The sequence below is a fragment of the Salmo salar genome, chromosome 10, assembly GCF_965601325.2.
Source record: "Salmo salar chromosome 10, fSalSal1, whole genome shotgun sequence".
NCBI classification, from domain to species: domain Eukaryota; kingdom Metazoa; phylum Chordata; class Actinopteri; order Salmoniformes; family Salmonidae; genus Salmo; species Salmo salar.
In genome coordinates, this window is record NC_138300.1 from 54,816,351 (window position 1) to 54,822,052 (window position 5,702).

The 5,702-nt window shown below is 45.6% G+C and overlaps 1 protein-coding gene across 1 annotated transcript in view; it reads right to left on the reverse strand.

Moving 5' to 3' along the window:
• Positions 1-5,702, reverse strand: part of LOC106592820 (E-selectin) — a 126,398-nt gene that overhangs the window by 39,267 nt on the left and 81,429 nt on the right. The window lies entirely within an intron of this gene.

Below are 5,702 nucleotides of genomic sequence, written 5' to 3' on the forward strand. Positions count from 1 at the left end.
ACAGCTAGCTTGGTTTTATAGACTGTTCATACTTCACAGCTAGCTTGGTTTTATAGACTGTTCATACTTCACAGCTAGCTTGGTTTTATAGACTGTTCATACTTCACAGCTAGCTTGGTTTTATAGACTGTTCATACTTCACAGCTAGCTTGGTTTTATAGACTGTTCATACTTCACAGCTAGCTTGGTTTTATAGACTGTTCATACTTCACAGCTAGCTTGGTTTTATAGACTGTTCACAGCTCCTAGCTAGAATTTGGTGTTTCTTTCTGTTTAAACCAGTAAGATGCATTGGCTAATACCTTGCAGTCCTGTTTGTACAGTGAGGGGAAAAAGTATTTGATCCCCTGCTGATTTTGTGCGTTTGCCCACTGACAAAGAAATGATCAGTCTATAATTTTAATGGTAGGTTTATTTGAACAGTGAGAGACAGAATAACAAAAAATCCAGAAAAACGCATGTCAAAAATGTTATAAATTGATTTGCATTTTAATGAGGGAAATAAGTACAAAATCAGCAGGGGATCTGGAGCCAGTGGGTCTGGCGACGAACATGCAGCGAGGGCCAGCCAACTAGAGCATACAGGTCGCAGTGGTGGGTGGTATAAGGGGCTTTGGTAACAAAACGGATGGCACTGTGATAGACTGCATCCAGTTTGCTGAGTAGAGTATTGGAAGCTATTTTGTAGATGACATCGCCAAAGTCGAGGTTCGGTAGGATAGTCATTTTTACTAGGGCAAGTTTGGCGGCGTGAGTGAAGGAGGCTTTGTTGCGGAATAGAAAGCCGATTCTAGATTTGATTTTGGATTGGAGATGTTTAATATGAGTCTGGAAGGAGAGTTTACAGTCTAGCCAGACACCTAGGTATTTGTAGTTGTCCACATATTCTTGGTCAGAGCCGTCCATGGTAGTGATGCTAGTCGGGCGGTTTTACTAGCGTTTAAGAGCAGTTGGAGGCCACCGAAGGAGTGTTGTATGACATTGAAGCTCGTTTGGAGGTTAGTTAACACAGTGTCCAAAGAAGGGCCAGAAGTATACAGAATGGTGTCGTCTGCATAGAGGTGGATCAGGGAATCGCCCGCAGCAAGAGCAACATCATTGATATATACAGAAAAAAGAGTCGGCCCGAGAATTGAACCCTGTGGTACCCCCATAGAGACTGCCAGAGGTCCGGACAACAGGCCCTCTGATTTGACACACTGAACTCTGTCTGCAAAGTAGTTGGTGAACCAGGCGAGGCAGTCATCTGAGAAACCAAGGCTATTGAGTCTGCCGATAAGAATACGGTGATTGACAGTCGAAAGCCTCGGCCAGGTCAATGAAGACGGCTGCACAGTACTGTCTTTTATCGATGGCGGTTATGATATCGTTTAGTACCTTGAGCGTGGCTGAGGTGCACCCGTGACCGGCTCGGAAACCGGATTGCACAACGGAGAAGGTACGGTGGGATTCGAAATGGTCAGTGATCTGTTTATTAACTAGGCTTTCGAAGACTTTAGAGATGCAGGGCAGGATGGATATAGGTCTATAGCAATTTGGGTCTAGAGTGTCACCCCCTTTGAAGAGGGGGATGACCGCGGCAGCTTTATAATCTTTAGGGATCTCAGACGACACGAAAGAGAGGTTGAGCAGACTGGTAATAGGGGTTGCAACAATGGAGGCAGATAGTTTTAGAAAGAGAGGGTCCAGATTTTCTAGCCCAGCTGTTTAGTACAGGTCCAGGGTTTGCAGCTCTTTCAGAACATCTGCTATCTGGATTTGGGTGAAGGAGAAGCTGGGGAGGCTCGGGCAAGTAGCTGCGGGGGTGGGGTGGGGGGGGGGGGGTGGGGGCGGAGCTGTTGGCCGGGGTTGGGGTAGCCAGGAGGAAAGCACGGCCAGCCGTAGAGAAATGCTTGTTGATATTTTCGATTATCATGGATTTATCGGTGGGCAGCTGGGAGGAGGAGCTCTTGTTCTCCATGGACTTGACAGTGTCCCAGAACTTTTTGGAGTTAGAGCTACAGGACGCAAATTTCTGTTTGAAAAGGCTAGCCTTTGCTTTCCTGACTGACTGCGTGTATTGGTTCCTGACTTCCCTGAAATGTTGCATATCGCGGAGACTATTCGATGCTATAGCAATCCGCCACAGGATGTTTTTGTGCTGGTCAAGGGCAGTCAGGTCTGGAGTGAACCAAGGGCTATATCTGTTCTTGGTTCTACATTTTTTGAAAGGGGCATGCTTATTTAAGATGGTGAGGAAGTTACTTTTAAAGAATGACCAGGCATCCTCGACTGACGGGATGAGGTCAATATCCTTCCAGGATACCCGGGCCAGGTCGATTAGAAAGGCCTGCTCGCAGAAGTGTTTTAGGGAGTGTTTGACAGTAAAAAGGGGTGGTCGTTTGACCGTGGACCCATAGCGGATGCAGGCAATGAGGCAGTGGTCGCTGAGATCCTGGTTGAAAATAGCAGAGGTGTATTTGGAGGGCAAGTTGGTCAGGATAATATCTATGAGGGTGCCCATGTTTACAGATTTAGGATTGTACCTGTTGGGTTCCTTGATGATTTGTGAGAGATTCAGGGCATCTAGCCTAGATTGTAGGACTGCCGGGGTGTTAAGCATATCCCAGTTTAGGTCACCTAACAGAACGAATTCTGAAGTTAGATGGGGGGCAATCAATTCACATATGGTGTCCAGGGCACAGCTGGGAGCTGAGGGGGGTCTATAACAGGTGGCAACAGTGAGAGACTTATTTCTGGAGAGATTAATTTTTGTAATTAGAAGTTCGAACTGTTTGGGCATAGACCTGGAAAGTATGACAGAACTTTGCAATAGATTGGCTCAAGAGCACCCCTAGAGGCAAAAGTTCTGTAAATAATGTTTTATTGTATGATTGGTTCTGATACGTATCACTCACTGGGCTTTGACCAATCAGAGGCGACCCAAACAAAGAGATGCGCGCGCGAAACTTTGAGCATCGGGTGCTTCCACCTGTGTGAAGCCACAATAACGATTAGCCACATTAGCTGAATTTTAGGTTCGCCTTCAAAGTTAAAGTCCCCCATTGAAAGTGATTAAAACGGATACAAAAGACAATAGTTTGTTAATTTGACACAAAAAAAGTACAAATCTGTTGAAAGCACATTATGGCTGTTGTAGACTTTAAAAATTACATCAGCCTACTCAGTAACACCCACAGATAACAATTCTGAATAGATTACACAAATACTAGCGTTGTAGCTCATATTCATATGAAGAAACTTTTAACTGTGGGAAATCACCTCACTATGAAATCAAATGTAATTTGTCACATGATTCGTAAACAACAGGAGTGGACAAACAGTGACATGCTTACTTACATTCCCAACAATGTAGAGAGAAAACATAAAGAAATAATAGAAAAGTAAAACACGTATTAATACAAGTAATAATTAATACACAATGAGTAACAATAACTTGGCTATATACACGGGGTACCAGCACCTAGTGGATGTGCAGGGCTACGAGGTAATTGAGGTAGATATGTACATATAACTAGGAGTAAAGTGACAGATGATAAACAGTAGCATCAGCAGATGTGATGAGTTAAACTATTTGGTTAACTATTTAACTAACTATTTAGCAGGCTTATGGTTTGGGGTTTGAAGCTGTTCAGGGTCCTGTTGGTTCCAGATTTGGTGCATCGGTACCGCTTGCCATGCGGTAGCAGAGAAAACAGTCTATGATTTTGGTGGCTTGAGTCTTTGACAATTTGTAGGGCCTTCCTCTGACACCACATGGTATAGAAGTCCTGGATGGCAGGAAGCTCTGCCCCAGTGATGTACTGGGCCGTACACACTACCCTCTCTAGCGCCTTGCCAAGCAGTTGCCATTCCAAGCAGTTGCCATACCAAGCAGTTGCCATACCAAGCAGTTGCCATGCCAAGCAGTTGCCATACCAAGCAGTTGCCATGCCAAGCAGTTGCCATACCAAGCAGTTGCCATACCAAGCAGTTGCCTTGCCAAGCAGTTGCCTTGCCAAGCAGTTGCCATACCAAGCAGTTGCCATACCAAGCAGTTGCTATGCCAAGCAGTTGCCATGCCAAGCAGTTGCCATACCAAGCAGTTGCCATGCCAAGCAGTTGCCATACCAAGCAGTTGCCATACCAAGCAGTTGCTATGCCAAGCAGTTGCCATGCCAAGCAGTTGCCATACCAAGCAGTTGCCATACCAAGCAGTTGCCATACCAAGCAGTTGCCATGCCAAGCAGTTGCCATACCAAGCAGTTGCCATGCCAAGCAGTTGCCATACCAAGCAGTTGCCATGCCAAGCAGTTGCTATGCCAAGCAGTTGCCATACCAAGCAGTTGCCATACCAAGCAGTTGCCATGCCAAGCAGTTGCCATACCAAGCAGTTGCCATGCCAAGCAGTTGCTATGCCAAGCAGTTGCCATACCAAGCAGTTGCCATACCAAGCAGTTGCCATACCAAGCAGTTGCCATACCAAGCAGTTGCCATGCCAAGCAGTTGCCATACCAAGCAGTTGCCATACCAAGCGGTGATGCAGCAGGTCAAAATGTTCTCAATGGTGCAGCTGTATAACTTTGGCCCATGTCAAATCTTTTCAGCCTCCTGAGGGGGAACAGGTGTTGTCGTACCCTCTTCACGACTGTGTTGGTGTGTTTTGGACCATGATAGATCCTTAGTGATGTGGACACCGAGGAACTTGAAGCTCTTGACCCGCTCCACTACAGCCCCATCGATGTGGATGGGGGCATACTTGGCCCTCTGTTTCCTGTAGTCCATTGATTAGCTCCTTTGACTAGCTGACACTGAGGGAGAGGTTGTCGTCCTGGAACCACACTGCCAGGTTTCTGACCTCCTCCCTGTAGGCTGTCTCAATCGTCATCAGTTATCAGGCCTGCCACCTTTGTGTCGTCGGCAAACTTAGCCACACAGTCGTCGGGGAACAGGGCGTATAGGACTGAGCATATACCCCTGTGGGGCCCCTGTGTTGAGGGTCAACGTGGCGGATGTGTTGTTGCCTTCCCTCACCACCTGGGGGTGGCCCGTCAGGAAATAAGGGATCCAGTTGCAGAGGGAGGTGTTTAGTCCCAGGGTCTTTAGCTTAGTGAGGAGCTTGGAGGGCACTATGGTGTTGAACGCTGAGCTGTAGTCAGCCTATTGTACGAATTGAACATTCCTATTGAAATGTACAGCCTTACCTATGGAGCTACGACACTAATATTTATGTCAACTCTTCAGAATTGTAATCTGTTTGTGTCACTGAGTATGATGATACCTAATTTCATGGACCCCAAGATCCATAGGTAAGGCTGTACATGGGGTGGCAGGTAGCCTAGTGGTTAGAGCATTGGATCCCTGACAAGGTAAAAATCTGTCATTCTGCCTCTGAACAAGGCAGTTAGCCCACTGTTCCTAGGCTGTCATTGAAAATAAGAATTTTATTTAACTTGCCTAGTTAAATAAATAAAAAACGGCATATAAGTATGCCTACAACGGAATTCTACAATCTAATTCAGCCACAGTGCAATTTCAACAGTTTTTTGTTTTGGTTGCAAAATTAACTAATTATTGTCTTTTGTTTAATTTATATTTCCACATTCCGACCTTGTTTAGCATTATCTAGTCCAAATGTGTCATGATTCCACTATTTGTATCTGTTTGAATCACTTTCAATTATGGACTTTTATTTTGAAGGCAAACCGCAAATTCCTCTATAG